Source organism: Cygnus olor, chromosome 20, assembly GCF_009769625.2.
Source record: "Cygnus olor isolate bCygOlo1 chromosome 20, bCygOlo1.pri.v2, whole genome shotgun sequence".
In the NCBI taxonomy this organism is placed as follows: Eukaryota; Metazoa; Chordata; class Aves; order Anseriformes; family Anatidae; genus Cygnus; species Cygnus olor.
Window position 1 is genome coordinate 10,989,812 of NC_049188.1, and position 19,848 is coordinate 11,009,659.

At 43.7% G+C, this 19,848-nt stretch overlaps 1 long non-coding RNA gene across 1 annotated transcript; it reads left to right on the plus strand.

Annotated features, from left to right (window-relative positions):
• Positions 1 to 6,683: 6,683 nt before the first annotated feature.
• LOC121057936 lies at positions 6,684 to 16,655 on the plus strand. Its single transcript, XR_005814024.1, has 4 exons — positions 6,684 to 7,129; positions 9,008 to 9,196; positions 13,568 to 13,706; positions 14,906 to 16,655. It is a non-coding gene; the product is annotated as an uncharacterized LOC121057936 (long non-coding RNA).
• Positions 16,656 to 19,848: the final 3,193 nt, after the last annotated feature.

Genomic DNA, 19,848 nt, shown 5'->3' on the forward strand with positions numbered 1-19,848 from the left:
TAAAAATCATAAATAAAATTGTGCTCTTTATTGCTGCCTTCCAGGAACCATGCAGTCATACCTGCAAGTTTATTTTATTCTTCTTTTCCTGAAGTCTTGAAGAATTTGCCTTTTTTTTTTTTAATTAAGGTGAAAGTTGAGGTTTACATGAAGCCACGTGACTTCAGGAAATGGGGCTTTTAAGTGAAAACACCAAGACTAACTGCAAGATTATGAGACCAGGCAGATGTGTAGGAGGGGCTGAGTTGTAAGGGCCAGATCTGTAGATCAAAAATACGGCTCATGTTCAGACACCATCCTTCTCTGTACCACCTAGGTAATTTCCCAATAGCACAGCCATAATGTTTTTTGCTGCTCTTTAAAGGACACCGTCACTTATATTTTTATCTCAACCACTTTCCAGGGACAAACAATGGGGATCTGGCCAGGAGTGAGGGGAAAGGATGTTTGCTTCTATTAAAAAAAAATGTCAAGTTTTGTTGCTTTTTGTTTTGTTTTGTTTTTAGTAAACAGCAATGTCACTACTTCTTTTACAGCACTATTCTGACCCAACCTAAGGCTAGAGTGTCTGTGCTGAACACAGATGCCATCAGGATTGGCTAGACCTCCCTGCGGCTGTACGGCATGGCAGAAGGTCAAGGAAGACAGGAGAAGAGCATCTTTTTGTTCAGAATTATCACATCTCCACAGCCCTGTACTCCTTAGAGATGCAGCCCTCCAGTACAGCCTAAGCAGCCCATCTTTGTTGTTAGTTCAAAAATAAAAAATAAAAGGACCTTGAGGGGGCTTATAATTCCCACAGGCATGAAAGGGAAGAATTACCCTCACCCATCATCAGGACGAGTTACAAATGCATATTTCCTAATCCGGCAGCAGGGATGTGTACAGCTGCCTCCCAGCCTTACTGGCACAGCCTACGATACGGCTCTGGTAGGAAAGGAGCAAGAGGGAGCACTGGCAGTGCGAGGAAACTAATGCAAAACGTGGTAGGAACATACAGTTGCTTGGAATACCTGTGTCATTAACACTGTTTTGCTCAATGATTATCACACCCGAGACAAAGAGCTTCTCCCCTGTTGACAAAGCAACATCACACCCATCATTTATCTTTCAGAGGCCTCCTCAAGGAAGTGCATTTAGGAAGGGTTTTAACCAGGCTGTGCTCTCAGTCTGGAAAGAAGTTCCAGGAATAACAGGTATGAAATCATGTCTCCAGTCCACATGCAGTCCAAGGACTATTTTTAGGCAAAGGCCTAAACCAGAAGTTTAACGCTGGGTCTTTGAGGACTTGTTACTGTTATTAAGATGAAGATAGTTACGGGAGCACTGCCTGAGGTTCTGCAGTCACATGAAATACCTGAGGATGTCAATGTGACTTTTTCAGCAGAACATAGAGGCTTAAATTAGCAAGGGCATGGGAGAATGTTTAGGAAAATGCACTACAGTATTTACAGAGGGAGGGGACTACGGGTGATGTGCGTGACATGCACTGAAAGTCAGGGCAAATGATGCCAACAGTGCCTTTAATGTTCCTACCTTTCATTTACGTCTCCGCACAGTGTGACAACCACGGCTTCATTAAGAAGGCACCTGAGCACCACCCACTTTGGCACCATGATACCTTTGGGAGGCGGAGAAGTTCTGGAGTACATCTGAAATACAGAGAAGCTGGGGAACTTACCCAAAGACACACCTGAAGTCTGGACCAAGTCAGAGATGTAAACATAGGTTTTTCTATGTCACTGGCTAACACTTGGATTACAGAGGTCTGTATTCCTTCTTAAAAAAAAAGGAAGGAAAGAAACTGGAGCTGGCTACAAGTAACAATAAACCTGACTTTTAGCAATGTACTATGGCTTAGCAAAATACTGATTATTTGGTACCCCTTAATTTATTAACTGAGAAACAGAATTAATGGGACCTGTTAGACTACATAATCTACTAGCAAAGTGTTAAGACTTGCGTAAGATAATGCTCTCCTGTTTCCTTCAGCCTTTTAATTGAGGCCCAATATTGGTCAACCCAATTTTTTTGAGTTAGAATTTGTTCCTGTACTTGTGCTCCAGACTTGCTTGCTGGGCCAGACGGAGCTGGTGTGGCTGCTGGAGGTCAGTTTCTTTAAATAAAAAGAGTAATCCAGATCAATGGGGGATTACAAGGCACAAAATCTCCTCACAGCTAAGTAGGGTCAGTGTTCTTGGATGGCAAAACTGCCCCGAAGTTTTAGTTTGCAATGAAATACCTGGCCTCTTGTTGGTTGAGGCCCCTCCCGGCACTGAGCTTGCCACAGTGCTGTGTTGCTTTTTTCTGACCTTAATCCAGCTGAGAGGATGTGCTCCATACACCCGCAGCATTCCAGCTCGGTGCCCGCTCTGCAAATGAGCACCCTAAAGTGCTGAGCCCTACAGACAACCTGCCGTTTTCCTGGGTGTCAAAAGTACAGGACCATGTGTCCATATAAACTTTCATCATTATTTTGCTCACTGTTGTTTGGATTCAACAGTGTTTCTGGCCACAGGGGCCAACTTTTGTATCGTGGTAGATCACAGCGGTACCTGCATTCAGGGAGATGAGGGAATTCCCAGTGTGTCCACAAGGCCAAGTACAGAGTTATGCTGAGTCAGTGATGTCCATGGGGAGCCTAATCTCCTTCTGAAATTGCCCCAAGACACAAACATAGCTACTCCTAATTTTATGATTTTTGTGTTAGGACACTGTCATCATAACGTGCCTCTCCTGTGTCTCGTTAGTTTTTCCCTATTTATTTTTACCTCCCATGAAATCATCACCAGCAGCAGGAGCTATTTTAACTGTCTGTGCTTCTGACAGAAGAAGTAGGCACGTTTTGCTCAGACTAAGGCTCAGCAGAGGCACCAAGTCAAAGGCAGTGTTTAAAGCTCACTTTAGGAAGAATCTTCACATCAGGATGGATGAAGGGCTTGTAGTTTGTCTCCTGGGAGGGAGAAATGCCCTGGTGCAGTGCCAGCACAGCTACTACCTCAGCATACAAGCTGGTTTGACTCAATGCCCCTATCCCTGCCAACCGGCAATGCCACCTCCTCCACGAGGTACCCCTCGTGCACATCCCCACGGTGACACGGGGAGGGTGTTACACTGCAGCATCCTGCTGGGGGTGCCACAGCCCCCCACAGCTGACAAGGGAGGGACTGGGGGCTCTGTTCTCGTGCTAAGTGCCCATTGTGCCTGCTGAATGACATCTGCCGGCTAGAAATAGACTTCAAATGGACCCACCGAGTCCTGAGCAAATGTACAGCTGGCCGCCAGCATGAAGTGACTTCAAAGCTCTGAGCTAGGCCCAAGGGGTCCAACATCCTCTTCCTCTGAGCTCTCCAACACCTGGGCTCAAGCAGCAGTCACTCTCAGGCGCTCCTTTTCCTGACCAGAGATGCTAAGACCTACACACCAGGGGCTGAAGGCAAGGCTGTGCCAAAAACATCAAAGTCAACTTCTATTTACAACTGTACCTTTGAAGAAAGTGGAATATGCAGGACGTTAGCAATGGTTTTAGAATAGCTGTGTTAAAAAGCATCAGCTTCAACAACAGGAAACAAAGAATGGAAAGATCTGAAATCAAAGTTCTCCAACAGAGAATATGCTACAGCATGGGGCTCCAGTGATAAGGCTCGAACCACTAAAACAGCCACCTGAAAAAATACTTCATCGGGACGTCAGAGTGACCAGCCCTTATGGATTGTCGCTGCGTAGCAAAGGTGGTCTGAGGTCACCCCCTAGTTAACCTCCACATCAGCTGCTGGCAGGGCAGGAATGGGCGGGTACCATTCCTGCAGCACAACTGCTCCAAACCACAAGAAAGTAGATCTGACAACAATTAGACAGTGAGTCCAGACTGCTGCTGATTTACTTTATCTGCTTACTGTCTCTGGAGTCTCTTCCTCCTGACATTGTTTATATTTTTGTGTGCGTGTGTGTATGCACATACATACTATATATATATTTATACATACACAAAAGTATATATATACACATTTAATATAAAAGCAGGTGTATATAAACACACATACAGGAAATGTTTAGAGGTGAGTACCATTTTCTTATTCTAGGTCTGTCTCTCGCTGCATTCACTAGTGACTCAAAGAGTGACGCAGCAGTCCCTTGTTTGTTTTGACTGAGGCTTCTAGGGTAAAAACATAAATAAACGCATGACGTGATGCAGAAAAGAATATTTAGGTTCAGAAATAACATGAGATGCAAAAGGCTTGTCTAAGTGCAGGGACTGGATGTGGGGAGGAGCCTGTATTTCCCTACGCTGCAAGTATATCCTGTGCACAAAACAGCACTTGGACTCAAGGGGCAAGAGGACAAGGAGCAGAAGAGGTCTGACTTGCAGCTTATCTATGCTGCTGTTATTCCAGTGGTTGCAAGAGGGCTGCTCTTAATTTTTGTGCTTATAAAGAAAGCCAGTCCTTTATCTGTCCTGCACACAGCTCAGTTAAAGCACAGAGAGGATGTCTGTGTTGTATTTCACAGAATTCACAGACGGGTAGAGGAAACACAGAATGTAAGAGGGAGAAATACATCCACCCTCACCCTCTGCTCCACGGGCACACATGCCTGGACAACCTCAGGGGCTGCAGGCCTCCCTTTCTCGAAGAAGGCAGCCTCGGACACCCAGAACAGCGGCGTGTCGAGCTCACCTAATGCCTAACGGGAAGAGCAGCCTCCCGGCAGCAGCGCGCTTTCTCCTCTCCTGCTGCAGCTCCGCAGGCACACAGGGCTCAGGGCATACCCCAAAATGCTTCTGCTTCAGGACCACCTGGCACTGTCACCACGGTGCTAGAGAGCCTCTGGTGCCAGACAGAGAGGCACTGCCATGCAAGGGAGGAGAAGGGATTTACAGCCCCACAGGACCGGGTTCATCTGCCTAGTGGCTCCACGCCAAAACCTGCAGCACTGAGCGCTTTGGCCCAGCCAGCTTGGTTTCTTAAGTCATTTCCCGGACTGGGAGAAAATGCAGAATTGCGCAAGGACTCCAGGCGGCTGGTTTCTCAGTACCGTGTCACCTCAAGGCACAGGGTGCCGCTAAAGCAGTGTGCTGCCCAGCAGCTGCAGGCAGCTCCGGCCTGGGTGTGGGGCCAGGAGGGACGTGGGCACGCAGGGTCGAGCTCGCAGGCAGGGCTCTCACCTCCACAGCCGCACACGTAACCCACCCTTAGTGCACACACCTCCGTCCCTGGGGCTGGTAACGCAACGAACAAAAGCTCTCCTGACATTTGCAGAGATGTAGAAGGGGGTTAGGGACTCCTCGTCCTGACTGTCCTCCTTACCGATGCATCTGAATACATTAGAAAGCAAAATAAATCCACCCAGTAAGGACTTTCTTAGGACACACCACAGCCACCTTACCGGCAATTAATCACAGAGCTAACTTGTTTCCCTTCTGCTGACAAATGCTTACACCAGCAGGGTATTGAGAGGCTGGTGCAAAGGCAACCAACCCTATAAAAGAACCGAGTTTGAACTGGGACCACATTCTTTAGCTTCTAGCAAATTCGGTGCGTCTGTGTCTCTGGCTTACTGGAGGATGCTCTTCATGCAATAATTAAAGAACTGTCTGTTTTGGGCAGCAAGAGCAATAACTGAGAGACAAATCAATCGGGAGTCTTCTGAAGACTTCAAGAGACCCTGGGTCAAGTCCTGAGGGAGCAGGAAGTAAGCACGACTTATCTGCGAGATCAATGCTTCGTGTTCAGCAGCCTCCATAGAAAGCCGGCATCTACTCTGCAGCTCTGCTTACAGGGTAGAAGTGTTGATACATTTTTATCCCAGGATCTTTAAATAGCCCTATGTTGTGTGAAAACCATCATAGCCTTCACTGCATGTCCCAGGCAGGAGAGAGCAGAGCCCCAGCCCTGAACATCCCAAACCCATTGATATTTCAAACCTTCATCTGAGCTTAGCAGACAAGGTCCTTTATTTGCAGTGACAGAGGACTGCATTTCCCCGTGAGCTCATCATCTACCCCCTTGTGACATCACTGCAGACTATTTATCTAAGAAACCTGATAAACCCTTCAGGGTTTTTTGTGCATTTAAATCAATCCATCCTTGCTACAGATAAGCGGCCTTTTGGGGTTATTTGAGTGCAAACTGCAGATAAGAAAACTGACTCCTGGAGTCTTTTGTCATCTCCTTTTGCAAGTGTTTCTTAGTTTCTGCCCCTCTCAATACACAAGTTCTCTGTGAGGTTGTTCTTCTGTGGGAAAGTACAGTGTTTGGGCAGTGGTTGGGGAATCTGCTCTGCCCTTGGGACTCCCAGAGCCTGAATTTGCATGTCTCACTTGCATGGGTGAGTTGGTGCGTGTATGGGTGTGAGTGCACGGCCCTGCTGCCAGCCCCCAGCCTTCCCCCAGCGCTCCTGCAGAGTGGGCTGAGGGCTGGGCAGCTGTTAGGTGGGCAATGCCCCACTGGAAAAGGCTGTGACAGAATTTGGGAACTAGGAGCCTTGCATGACAAAAGGGATCCAGCTCTGTATCATCTTTTGTGAACTTAGAGCAAGACAGGTGAGAAGAGAGCCCTTTACCTTCTGCGTGCTGGAGTAAATAAACAGGGACCCTGTGATTTGACAAGGATAAAAGAGATCCAATTTCATTTGTGAGAATGGAATAGTACTGCAAGGTGGAGAGAAAGTTTTAGGCAGAAGTACAGGATTCACCCAGCAAGGTCTGATTCCTACAGCTCAGCTGTGTAGGAGCAACTACACCTCCTCACCCCCCTGCCCCCAGGCTCCAGGCTGATATTTATTACCTCCCCTAACAGAGCGAGCTGCCTCCGTGCACAGCAGCAGCGCGCAGGGCCATTCATCTGCAGCTCAGCCACAGCAGGCACAACCTTTCCACTGAATCCTATCTCACAGCCCCGGCCAGGTGGATTTCATGTGTATCCAATCAGTTTTTTCTCCTTTGCCAAATAACTTCAGAATACCCAGCTGGCACAAAGAGCTAATCTGCAAACAGCTGTTTCTGTGCACGTATAAAGCTTGGGTATGAGTTGTAGCATGCTACGCTGGTTTTCAGCTAAGTTTTTTCAGCTGTTTAGGGACAGAAAGGAGCTATTCTGACCGTCCAGCACAAGCCTCCTGAAGAGCCCAGGTCAGTGCCTTCCCCTATGATGCCTCAGCTACATTCCTGTCCTTTGCCATCACGGTCCAGGTAGTAATCAGAAGGGAGTGCCACAGTCACACAGGAATGAGGCTGTCCAACCTATTTCCTGATTTTCAGGATGAACAACTCCTTATACCACTTTACTCTTACACAGCATTTCCCAGAGGATGTATACCCATGCTACTAGATGAAACAATTGCAGTCTGCTCTGCCAGTAACCCACACCATAGGACACAACTAGTTTTCCTTCCTCCGTGCTGCAAGCCTTTGAGCAGCACTTATCTCTAACGCCAGTTTAGGGCCTAGTATATTAGGACCTCTGAAAAGATCCTCGAAATAGCAGTCATCATGATAAGCTACTCATCATTAACTAATGAACCTTTTCAAAAACCTCATAGAAGTTCTGCTTCCCTCAAACACACCAGAGCAGACAGTCCTGGCACTTGACTATGAAGGGTCTGTCCTAGACTGCAGGAACTGCTACACCTGCTAAACCCCCCGTACTTCTCAGTAGGACATACGGCAAGTGCCACAGCCCCCCCCCCCCCCCCCCCAGCATTTCCCCTGACTCAAACAATTTAATTGAGTATTGAAGATAATCAATTACAAATCATTTGCAGCAGCTGAACTGCTAATTCTCATCATTTGCTGAGCTTTTTTTCCCCTACAGATGTAAGCATGGGGGGTCTATTCCATTATTTTTCGGTCTGTTTTTCCAAGCTGACTGAGTCTGCACCCTTCCTCCTGACCACCACGCTAGCCATCAACGGAACATCTAACACATCCTTGTATTTTTTGTGGCTATAATACGTTAACTCAATTCATCAGGGCATGTATGTTTCCTGAGGAGAGTGTAAAGGAAAGGAACATCTCTTCCAGGGATGTGTAAGGCTGCGTTCCCCCACTACCACGCAAGTAAGATGGAGTTTCTCCTCTCTCCTGAGCGGCCAAATAAATAAAGTAAAGAAAAGGCTATTTTAACATGTTTGTAATTTTGGCTTTATCCTAGAAGGTAAGACACCCTGGGGAAAAAAACTGATGGGTATTTATTATTTCTGCAACTCCCGGTATTCCTATTACCTGTTATTTTGGTATCTTTTTGATTTCTCTGCATGTAATTGGCTCTAAACATATATACCTTTGAAGCACCTATTAAAAAGAAAGCATTAAATACAGATAGCCTGTCCAGCAGACGTACACTGTGATGACTTTGCTAAGTGTTGTGCCTGTTCGCTATTTACAAGCTTCTCCCCTGCCCTTGCAGCAGGAATACTGTAGGTAGGACTAAAGGAAGCAACAAAACAAGAACAAAAGCCAGGTTTCCCTGGCAGCACAGTTGATGTGCCTTTCTAATGCGTCGCCTTATCTGCCTCACAGAACACCGATAGCCCCTTGCAGAAGAGAAAAATAAATTACACCGCAATTAGGCACTTTTATTCTGCTTTTCTCGTGTTCCCAGTGAGGGAAGGCTGTGTCATTCCACCCACATCCATTTAGAGAGAAGTGCATGCCTGCTTACTGAGAGCCTTGGACACTTGGAAATATTCCACAGGGCAGAAAAGTCCTTAAGATCTGTGCAGCCAGCCACCCGATACATCTCAGTCTGTAAAGTTACACGGTCATTTCTTCATTTGCTCCAGGTGGGGGCAAAGCCCCACGTTCCTATTTCCTGATTTCTGTGTTGTCCTCACCCCTCCTCTTACTTTCTTGCACAGCTCTAACCTCGGCTTCCAGGATTACCCAGGGGCCTTTCTCTGAGGTGAAAGTTGCTGTACGAATAACAACTGAAAGTCAAAGTTCAGGCTCTTTTCTCAGCTCAGCTGCTAATGCAACCATTTATTTTTTCTTCCCCTCTTTAATTCCCAGCTGCTTCTCTGGGAGGAAGCCCCTCTGTTTGGGGATGTTGGTTTGTGCTGACTGCAAGAGCCTGGATAACTCAATTCATGGAACGAGTGTAAGATGGGACGACACTTCATTTCCAGCCTGCCTCTGAATGATTGTGTGGCCTAACACAATCAGTTGGGCTGCCCGTGCATAATCTATCAGATGCGTCAGGTAACTCTGAGCAAAAAGCAATTTGGATTTTGTGGCTAACTGCATCCCCCGAATGTAGCTTTTCTTATGGGAACGTATGAGAACTTCTCTCCAGTGCCTGATCAGTACCAACGTCAAGTGAACGCTTGGAACTTTCATCACAAGATTCCCCAAACATGTCAGGACTTAATTATCTGCAACATCTGTACTCCTCTGACATTTGTCTGAAACCAATAAATACATTATTAGGGATCCCCACAAGCTGACTTGATCTGTATTTCAGTACTTCATATGACCCAGTATTTCATAAGCAGAGGCAGTGTACCACAGGGAACAGGAGTTTGTGCATCTCTGTGGCACGCTCTGCTGCACCTGTATGTCTCAGGCACTTAGCGGTTTGGCCGGAGAACTGTCTGCGTAATGACTAATGTAATCAGAAGTCAGTCTCGACTAGACCCTCTACACATTGCTACACGGAAGGGAAAAAAAAAAAGCATTAAGTCTGGACTGCTAAAAGCTAGGTTGAAACCCTCTGAGCACATCCCAGTAACAACAATTAACAGGGCTGGATGTCTCCTGTCATAGCCTATTCCCAGCCCTCCCTATGCTGCTGGACTAAGCAAAGCAGCCTGTTTGTTTCTCTAGCACAAGCTGACCTTCTGTGCAGTCGATATCTAAAACACATTGTCTGAGAAGAGGGAGTTCACAACACTGAATTATGCAATTATATGAGTGCACCCAAGCGTTTAGCAATGCAGACTGCATCCAGCCCTGCTGACTAGTTGTGATTTTTAGATCCATTGGAACCGGCATGTCTTGAAATGTGAATTCTTTGCAGATGGCTGTGTCTGCTGTAGGCAAAACTCTACTATGATATTCTAAGCAGTCGTCCTATTGTATAGCTCTGGGGCATGTGAGAGAGGGAAAGATGTGAGCAGAAAGACATTTGCAGCTCCAGTTCTGTTGTTTTTCAGATGGGCCGAGGCTGATAAGAGGAGCTGGGAATATTTCTGTAGCACCCTTTCTGACTGTGAAACTTCCAGATTCAAGGGTATCAAGGGGTCAGGATGTAGAGAAAGTACAGAGAGCAATGACTTGCTAAAATTCTTACCTTCAAAGCATATTTGAACAGCACATGCTATTTTGAAAACATCAAGGAGAGCCAACAAGTGCTGAAACTCTACAGGCATATAGCTTTGTAGCAGAACTGTAGAATGGAAAGGGACCATATGGGTTCCTTCATAGCTTGCATACCTACATAAAATTATTAGCAAGTCCAATATCCTGATTATCCTTCATGGAAACATTTGTATGCTTGTGGTTTTGATGATCAGATTCCCTATTTCAAACGTTTTGAAATAAAAAAATTGTTTAGGGTTAATTACTGTGTTTATAGTTTGCGGTGTGTGTCTTTTTGGTTTCATGTTTTGGTTAAAAAAAAAAAAGGCAATATTACTGAGCTGTGCTTTTAGATTTGGAGGAGTTTGCAAATCTCAGAGATGGTGCAGAACTGCAGAGCTAACAGGTTGAAACTGAAAAGACGTTCGTGGACAGATGGGAGCTGGAGATATTCCATTCCGAATAGCCATGAATACAATCCCATCAAAGAAAAAGAAACAAAAAGAAGCACTTAGATCTAGTATTTTAAGTTCTGGCTTCATTTAGCTCAGTGAACACTCGGAGAAATTCCACTAAACCAGCAGAATTATTTTTTATTGTACCACTGTAATGGTCAAAACCTGACCGATAGAAAAGGATTCTGGGAAGCACAGATATGAATCAGATCTATCATTTTCATCCTTGTAATTTTAAATCTTAAGCGCTCTGTATAGTTTTAATAGATGTGTCAGACAGAGGAACCATTATCATCTCTGTTTCATGGGGAAGCTACCCGATCAGATGACTTGCCCAGGGCTGTACTTTCTGCAAGAGCCAAGAACTGAACCAGACTGGTCCAGTCTCAACGTCTCAACCACAGGGTCATCATTCCCTTCTTTGAAATGGTTTCTGAAATCATGACTATACTGTCTGGAAGCCAAAGTACTAGAAGCACGTATTCCCAGTAAACTGAAAGCTACAGTTAGGGGCTCTTTCCTTGCACTACTGAAAACATTTTGGAATATTTCCCTTAATTCTTCAGGGCATAAAAACACATTCTGGCTCGAAGAGGAGACAGAATTACCAAGACGAATCTTGGTTTTGAAAACAGTTTTCAATTTTTATTGAACAGGACCTTCCCATGGGAAAGAAATACAGTGTGCTGCTTCATGCCAACATCTCCGTTCCCTATAACTATAATTTTATTCATAGAGAAGAAGGGGGTTCATCTGAGCAAAGAACAAATGGAAACTGCATCGAATGGTGGAAACATGAGCACCTGAGATGTGAGAGACACCATGCTAATCCATTGATTCTTTAGGCCAGGTAGCTGACCTAGTTGCTTCCTTGTACTGCGTTCCTCTCACAGCTCAGTGTTATGCTTTGGGCTATTCCAGCTGCGTCGGTAAATTATAGATGAGGAGGTCTGCTGCAAACATGTTGCGTTAGTGTAATGCAAGCGACCAGAAACTGCAAAAGCTCTCAACTCAGAATCTCTTGTAGAGTGTTTGGAAATGCATTGGCTATAAAAAGAGCTGAAAATAAAAACAAGGAAGGAAACAGGAGTGGCATACAGATGGCTGTTGTAGGACTGGTGTCACTCGACTGCAATCAGAAAAAAATTCCTCCCTGTTTTTTTAGATAGCCTTTCAAAGAGGATGTGTTTGTATTACTTCCTGGCACAGGGGGTGCTGTTATCAGTGCATATGACGAGAAAGCATTCCAGAGAGGAAAAGGCCTGTGTAAACTGGTTGTCATCCCCAACTACTGACTGATCCAACTTTCCAAAAGCCTCTTCATGATGGTGAAGCTAGGCCTAAGACTGTAATTTCACTCTCTCTTTTCCTTCTGGTGACTGTTTCCAAGCTCCTGTAGCATCTGTCACGTGAGAGTCACAGGAAAGCTTTATTTTCTTAATTTTTATTAATTTTTTTATTTTCTAAATTTTTATTTCTTTTTTTTCTTCTTCAAATTTTTGCCTTCACAGAGATTTGCTTCTCCCCAGATAGTATGCTCAGAAAATACAGTGGCACCAGCTTCAGGCCGTGCAGTTAGAATTCCTGCCTTCTCAGTCAGAAGCTGGGAATCGTGCACTATTTAGTGATGTACAGGTCATTTAGCCTCATGGCCTCTGCTCAGAACCTGATCACAAGCTAGCCAAAGTCAAGGGCAGTTTCTCCTCCCGTTTAAATTGGACCTATGCAGCTCCTTACAGACACACTGAAAGGATCAGTGCCCTATGGAAGAATGAAATCTTCTGTATTAGCTTTTTCCTTTTTTTTTTTTTTTTTTTTTTAATGAAAATGACCCACTGTTAGGGGTGCAGAAGGATCATTCCAATGTCGAAAGCTGGGCTTCTGCCACCTTTCTTCCTGTAATGGAGACTACACAGAGAGAGAAAATGTACTGCAACATACTCTGATTTAGCAAAACACTTCACCCTCTGCAGATACGTGTTCCTTTCCAAGACAGCACCTGAAAGTGTGCTTAGGCAAAGCCTGTGCAGCAGCAATTAAAAACAGGTACTAACTTGACTTCAATGTAAATGCTTCTGTTGTATTGACTGCTATGGTACTGTAATACGGACTTAAAATTAACTTTGTGCTTATGCAACGTCCTGAAGAAAACACTTTCCTGTGCTGGGACCTCTGTCCCTATTGTGATCCAATGCTCAGGCCTCATCAGGTGGTATTCCCCATCAGAAAACAATGGGGACTTTTACCTTGTGAACTGCAGAAGCAAGCAGAAGCTGATTATTTCTCAGCTGGATGAATTCTTCAGTTCTGCAGTGAGAGCAGAGGTAAATAAACTTGTGAGCTGCTGGATCAGGAAAAACTAGGTTCAGATATGAGGGAAAGTGGTAGGAGTTTACTTTGACCTTTCCTGTACATTCGTCTTCCATGAATGCAAACAGTTTCCTATTTGGTGCTGCAGAGCGAGAGCCAGAATTTTCAAAACTTTGGCTCAGTTCCTGCTAGTGTTCATGTTCTGCTTATCTTGCTTCCGGGGCAAACCATTTCCAGAGACAGTGTTACTGTGAAAGTTGATGATTGTGATGGAAACTGAGGAAGAAGAGTTACCAGAAAACCAACAGACTGAATTCAAATGCTGATAAGTACTAGTCAGGACCTTTCTCTCTCCAGAAATTACTACCAAGGTTAGAGTGCACCTTTGTGCAGAAATGGGGCAGCTGAGTCCTACCACTAGCGGCTACTGACAGAAATAGGGTAGTGAGACGGGCTGTGCTTTCTAGAACTTTGTCTAAAGCGTTTTGTTTTTTTTTTCTAAAATCAGAGCGTTGCCAGTCATCCCAGGTATCTGTACAAACTCTGCTCTGCTGGGAAGCAGGCAGAAGAGCAGGGCTGCAGGACTGAAATCGTGGTGGAACTGCAGCGTGCCCGCACCAGATACAGACCAAGGCTTCAGAATGCAGGTTGGGAACAAAGCCTGTCCACGGAGAAATGACAAATTGTTCAGGGCTAGCTTTCTCAGTCCCCTTGTTGTGTATGCGCCCTGATTCAGAAGGACACAGATGTGTATCTCCAAGCCTGATTTGAGAAGGACAACTTGTGTTTAAAGTTCTTGGCTGAGTCAGGGCCAGTAGCAGGAGCTATCGTCTGTGTTCAGCTGTGTATTCACTTTTACAGCCTAGGATTTCCGATTGTCTAGACCTGAAATGCTGCCTTCCCAAAATGTTTCATAGCACTGGAGAAGGACCATGAAGCACTTAAAATGATCTGCCATAAGTATAACTGACTAACACTGTCTGCTAGTGTCTGTTGCAGGAAAAAGATACATAAAACACTAAGGTTAGTAAAAGAGTCCACACGAGTCCAAAGCTTTTTGGCACTAAAAAAAAACAAGGGATCAAAATTCACCTTTCTAGGTGTATGGTTTCAAATTGTCTCTTTTTGTCTGAAATGCTCTGTTGTGTGAGACTTTATTCCTATCATGACTAAAGGTTTAGGAATATCATACATGATAACTACAGAACCAAAACGGAGAACATTTTTATTATGGTATCATTCAAAATTAGAAACTTAAATGTAAATGTAAAAAATATGCTTATTGGATTTTATAGACTTCTACTGTGTCTGAGTAGAACATGTGTTTCACTATTTCCTGCAACATCACCAGAAAAAGATTTATCTGCATGTACATTTGTGCTTGGCGAGTAGTTTGGGTAGGGACTATTTGGTAGTTGAAAAGTTAAGTATATGCACGAAGCCTTGGCTCTTTACACTAAGACAAATGTTTCCATTCAAAGAAATTTTGCATAGTCTTGTACAGAAAGTTTAGGCTATCATTACTTCGTGCACTCATGCTAATGTATGCTGTTAGCTGGTTAATTTGTGGATGTACTAAGTAGCTTAAATATGGTATGACTACTCTAATCCAAAGTCTGAACTGTATGCAGAGTTCAAGCAGGGATTTGGGTAGTACATACCCTTTAAGGTGACTTTCAGAAGAAAAAAGAAAAAAAAAAAAGAACCATAAATGTTTGTTTGCTTAGAACTGAGATGTACCAAAATAGCCTTAAGGGATTTTTAAGGATGTCTCTTTTCATTTTGCTTTCACCTCGCCAACTCCCATTTGACCAGAATTGTTTGCTATATATAAATCTTCTATCAGGTGAAGAGTCCTCGTACAAATGTCTAGTGACTGCTCACACCTGAATGGGAAGGGAGCATCATTCTGCGAATATGAACAGTACCGTACTGGCTTCTCTTCATGCTACCACAATCAAGACAACAAATAATTTGCAACTCCCAATGGCTCACAAATCAAGACATAAACCTCCCTCACATCAAGCATTTGGCCTACAAATCATCACAGAGTAAACTGAGAAGTTCTTTCAATTCTAGTTAAGAAGAAAGTTTCTTCATACTGCTTTTATTTTCATTTTCATTTGAGTCTGACTTATCCTCTCCCTCTAGGCTTTATTTTTTTTTTAATGCAGTGGTCCAGTGGATGCTCTTTCGTGGTTTCTATGTGCCCTTCAATATTTTCCTCTTACACTTGAACCTCAGTCCATTGGCTACCTTGAGCCCTGACCCAGTTTTGTACAGCACGGCGCACAGAACCCTTATTCCTCAGTGACCACCACGGACTTGAACAGAGCCCTGCACACTGTTTACATCGCAGCTATGAGTCTCTCGGTACTAGTCTGCCATACAGAATGAAAGGAAGGGGTTAAGTTTTCTTGTTAGTTCTGAAAAATAGGGTGCCAGTGTGAGCCAAAATTAAAGTGAGAAAGAACCAGAACGCAGTTGTTTAGGACATACATTTTCTATAGATCTCCCATTGCCTTTTCCCTTCAAAATCCCACTTGGTTTCTAACATATATTACAGTTGTTATACCATTACATAGAATTCTAATTAAGAACATTCAAGTAACATCATAAAATCTGCTACACCAGAAACCACGATTCTCCCTGTAAATATGTGCCTCTTAGCGCTACAATAATCCATGCAAAAAAAGAAAAAATGCCAGACCCTAATCAGCCCACTGCAGGGATAGGTCATGAACACATTTATCTTTCCTCTCACAAGCCTCCCCTGGATAAAGGAAATGCCCTAATACTCAAGGCATCTTGGACACCAGATGGCTGATTATTAGACATTTTATGAAGAGGAAGGAAGTAAAGAGAAACAGCCTGAATTTTCATGGTACTGTAGGGACAGTGGAAAGGAAGGCAGAATGAGGACCTCATCCAAAACACACTGACTGGGAGGACACTGATTTCAAAGGACTTTGAATCAGAAAGAACGAACATCTGCATTTGTTTTTCCTTCTGCAGATTAATCCTCAGCTCACCAAGGGCTAGAATAATTGATAGGTGGATATAATGTCCTTTCTATTATCATCACTGTAATGACTTGTAGCTGAACCATTTTTAATTTCCAGGGGACAGGTTTGTGTTTTTAAATATTCACAATAATGTTATAAGCTTTCTTTAGACTATGCACAGGTTTTTCGTAGACCTAGTCTCCAAGAGCCTGCCTCAGGGAGCAGAAGCATGCTGCGAGGCCAGGAGGAGCCCTAGGACACACAGGCGGTGCTTGCAGAATTCTGCATTCCAGAAGAAAGGACTCAATAGGCAATGCCTACTGGATGCATTTGGGCTCATCCTCTACTAATGCGAGTCAATCTAATCTGTTTTACCCTGGCTGAAGTAACTGATGAGGTAGGTAAATTATGCCATGCCTTCAGCTACACACACAGCACTATAGGTTAAAATAAGGAAAATATACTGTAATCATAGATATTTACCAGAATATTGAGAGTATCCAAAAGAGACTAGAATGAATATATGTGAATACATATCACTTGTGCAAGAAGAGTCATTCTTCCCTAGTCGAACTTTTAGAAAACTCTGAAAACCAGCTCCTTCCATGTCTACCTGCCACAGGGTTCTAGCAGCTCTCCTAAAGCAGGGATGTTGATCTATCCAAGCTCTCCCCAGAGTTGTCTACCTGAGCTAAAAGACACATGCGCCAGAATGCTTAGGGCAAAGAGACTTCATGGCTACTTCACAAGTGGAAGGTGGCAGTAATTTCTCCAAGGTCACACCATGCACAATGGAGGGACACAGCTACTTCAGATGTGCAGATGAATCTTGGGAAGAATGCAGACGTCAAACGTCGGTCTCTGTGGTCCTTCTCCACCCATGGAATGGGATGTGGACTAGCCAGCAGGCTCTGCTGATCCCAGTACAGCCTTCTTGCTAGCTATGTGATGAGAGACTTAATGAATGATTTGAGAAATGTATGTGGCCACCCCACTTCTGAGGCATTGCACATGCAGATGTAGAAGCAGAGTTGCAGAACTGGAAGTGAGGCCTCCCACAGAACAGTGTAAGAATTAGTGGTAAGATGTCTTTCCACAAAGAAGGGACTGCAGCAGGAAAGGACAATTTATTATTATTATTATTATTATTATTATTATTATTATTATTATTATTTTCCTTTTGCCATTAAAACTGTCATGGAGACAGAGTTTTGCAGGCAGGAATATGGCATACAGGGGTGTGAAGAGTTGTTGTTGTTTTTTTTTTCATTTTGCTTATCAACATAACTGCGCTGCCAAAACACTGAAGTACAGGATCAGCCTTACTTGGGGTGTACGCAGCAGACCCTCACCTCATGTCCCTTCTATAGGCTTCTCACGTGAAACAAACACAAGAGTGCAGGGTACAACATGAATAGATGATTAATGTGTCAAACTCTTTTCCCTTTGTTTAGAACAAGAAGAAAGGCCTTGGGGGAATGAAGCTAACAGTCATGTGGGGTAACAGCTCTGAAAAATATCATGGGCTTTGGGACTTTTACACAAAGGTGTAAGAGGGGCTGTTGTGATGTAGCTCAGTAAAATGCGCTAATGACAGAGGCAGTGGCAAAAACAACTAAAACCTTCAGCTGTGGCCAAGACTCAGAGCCGTAATCTCCTTATGCAATACACTTGACAAAGCTCCCTTGTGGAACATGAGCCTGCTTTTTCCACCACAGTATATACCCCCTCCCTTGACATACTGTGGGTTATTGAGCTTTATTTCTTTATTTTTTATTTTTATTCTTGTAACATTTTACAAAATAAGCTGGTTCTTTTGATGCAGATAAAACAAACATGGGGAAGCTCTGCTTGCAGAGGGGTGGGTATGCCTGTCTGATGTGAAGCGCAGCAGATCACCTGCTGCAGTGTTTTGAGAGGTAAAACTGCCTAATCATTTTTGATTATCCATGTGTTGTTTTGTTAACCAAATATTTGTCTTTTTGCCTCACACAAACATCTAATGCCAATATACAAATTGCACAAGGGGATTATGCCAGCATGAGTCAATCTTGGGTGTGTTTATCCGTGGAGAGACACAACCCTCTGTTTTTAGAGGCGGGTGTTACTTATCCTTGTTAGACCTATGAACATCTCTCGCCAACAAAATTTGTCACTTTTCACTGCTGGCATATCTACTGCTATAACAAACCCTGCAGACTGGCAGGCCTCCAAGTGGGGTGGGGGCTAAATCCTCTGTGACTATCATTATTTAGTATTTACATTACAGCAGAGCTTAGAGGCTTATAGCCGAGATTCAGGCGTTGCTGTGCAAGCAGACAGTAAGACACTTCCTGCCCCAAACAGCTTATAGTCTAAACAGAAGAGTCTGGTAATAAATAGCAGAGAAAAGGCAGTATTATTGCAACACAGCTAGGTCTGCAAAAACCATGAGATTTTTCTAAAAATAAATGTTAAGTCTTTGTATTTGTATTCCAGACTATTCAAATTCGTATTTTCAAGCTTTCTTAGTCCTTAAAGCTAGACATTTTTTGTTTGCTGTAACAGCTACAACTCTTGTTTACTCACATGACTCCAGGAGGTGAGGTCTTTTAAGATGGAACACATCATCCCAATGATTTCCTTCCAATCCTATTTCAAAGTTCCCTTCTGCTGACCTGTGTAAAGAAAACATTGATTGCAGCTATACAGCTGGACTCCCTTGTCTTCCTTTTGTGGAGCAAGAATTGTTTTTATTATATTGCCCAAGCACAAGAGTTTTCTCCCACCAGTACAACTAAGTTTTAAGAATAACAGTAATGTTTAATTTTCACATCCCTTTCTCCGTTATTCTCAGTGTACAGTTCAGATACCTGTATCCATCCATGGTCTCATTGGTAAATATTACTGTCAAACCTGTATATTGACTGTTCCATCCCTTGCTTTTGGCCTTGCTATTTTAAGTGGCAGAAGATCCCTACAAATTCCTGGGTTTTCTGACGACAGTTGATACAAAAGAAGGAAAAAAATATGTAGGCAGAAAGAAATGGGTGCTTTGCCTGCTCTAACTTGGCCTTTATTGTAATTAGTGCATTGAACCTACCAAACAGGCAGCAGAACAGGAAAAAGTTTGTGGGAGAAGTGGACCTATGCTAAGCATTTTATTAGAGGTGTAGGGCCGAATCTTGAACTGGTATGAATTGGTTTGGTTTGGTTGCAGGCAATGGAGATGTTTAAACTGAGGAAAACGGTGAGGATTTGTCCCATGAACACTACCTCACCACCTTCATTTTCTCTGTAAATCCTAAAAAGAAAATCCAGCAGCATGTCTAAAAATAGGACCAAAGTTTCTTAACCTCACAGCAGACAAGCATGCCAGAACCACCGGGTATTATTGTGCTGTGCAGCAAAGAGAAAGGAATACTCATACTGCCTGTGTAGGAGGAAGCCTTTGAGGGGAAAATCATTGATAATAAAGGCCTCTTTTATCTGAAACACCTAACATTTCAGCTCTTCAAATCCCAACACTGCATCTTCTTAAAACAGGTTTCTATTACCTGTGTTAAACACATCAAACTGAGCAATTCAGTCTCATCATCTAAATTCAGTGTTGTGATAGCTGAATGAAACTGGGACAAGCTAACTAAAAAGGTAATAGAAGCCTTTGATGAAAGCAGCATGTGAAATGCATCAGCGCTTTTCTTCCTTTGAAAAAAACCTCTCTGCTTTTCTCCAGTGAGCTTATGTTACTGAGGTGAAGACCCTTGATAAGGTCTATGGGGCAGCATTCGCTTTAGGTGATTAG